The sequence below is a fragment of the Camelina sativa genome, chromosome 16, assembly GCF_030686135.1.
Source record: "Camelina sativa cultivar CO46 ecotype springtype chromosome 16, ASM3068613v1".
Taxonomy (NCBI): Eukaryota; Viridiplantae; Streptophyta; class Magnoliopsida; order Brassicales; family Brassicaceae; genus Camelina; species Camelina sativa.
In genome coordinates, this window is record NC_141895.1 from 6,788,334 (window position 1) to 6,789,813 (window position 1,480).

A 1,480-nucleotide genomic window follows, 5' to 3' on the forward strand; every position below is an offset into this window, starting at 1 on the left:
TGAAAAACGACTCAATAAAATTATTATATTTCTATTATATTTGACACCCTACAAATAGAATTCACCAGATTAAGAGAGAAAGAGGCTTACCTGAAACGAGAGACGTTGCCACATTGAATTTATTAATCTAGTCTCATAGACAACAAAGGCATGTAGATGTGATTGAAGGTTAGTTAGGATTTGGACGAGCTGGGTCGAATGAAAGGGAGGCGGAGGAGGTGGATGAGGAGTATGAGGGTGGGGGCGGCGTTTCAGCCATAGCGGCGGAGCCAGTGGAAGAGTAGATCAGACATCAACAATAGAGATTTGGACTTAAGTGATGATAGGTGGCTGTAAATAAAGAGAAGATAAAATGTATCTAAGTAGAGAAAGGCTAATAAATGGCATCTAGGGTTTTCATATTTTTATTTGTATAGCCACAAAGATTTTGTGCCGATATTTGTCACTTATAGCTACAACGAGTTTGTATCAAAATGTTCGAATTATATTTGATTTTACATTATATTAGTAATTATTAACTATAATTTGTGACGACTTAGATTGTGTGCACCAGAGCTACGATACTCTGTGTCACAAACTTTAAAACAATTTTGCTACACTTTTTTTTATTACTATCTGTCATTATATATCTACGTTTAGTGACATATTAGCTACAAATTAAATTAACTAATACTTTGTTACTAATTTGTAACTTTCTGTAACAATCACCCGTAACTATATGAACATGTTTTACCAGTCGACTGGACAAAGAGTCCATTTCCAAATCTTAAGTAGGAGCTAAGTTATGGCCTATGGGTCTAGCCGTAAGTAGTCTAGGGTAATATGATATTTTAATAGAGTTTAAAAGAGAGATAACCCTCTCAATGGAAGGGGGTTGGATATCCTCATAGTGTGCGAGACCATTATGGATCCAGAGGTAAGGAAGAAAACCCGATATGCCGAGGGTATTAACCCATCATGGTTAGTAAGTCTGGGGTATTCGGGTTCATGTTTGGATTTTCCGAGTTTGGGTTCTTTGAATTTAGAAATTTAGGATTCGTTCTAGTTCAGGTCGGGTTCGATTCATGTTTGATCGGGTTCAGGTTCGGTTCGGGTTTACCTAATGTTCGAAAACAAAAAACAATATGTCCATAAATCTTCCAAATTACTCGAAATTATCTAAAGTTCCCACAATAACACAAAAGCGTTCTACTTTAATTTACTCCAGGACAACAAAAAATATGCAAAAAATGTCCAAAATTCCCCAAAAACTCGAGTATTTTGGACACGATAACTTACTATATATGTTAATGTTACAAGTATATACTTATTCTACGGAAAGTATATGATTAAGTAAGGATATAATACGGAACGACAGTCTCCGGTTCGCCAGACCTGGGCTTTAGCTCAGGTTCAGTGGGACCAAACTCTTTCTAGACGGAGTTGGTTTATAAAAATGTCACTACAAGAAAACAGGCGATTAACGACTATAAGTAGTGAT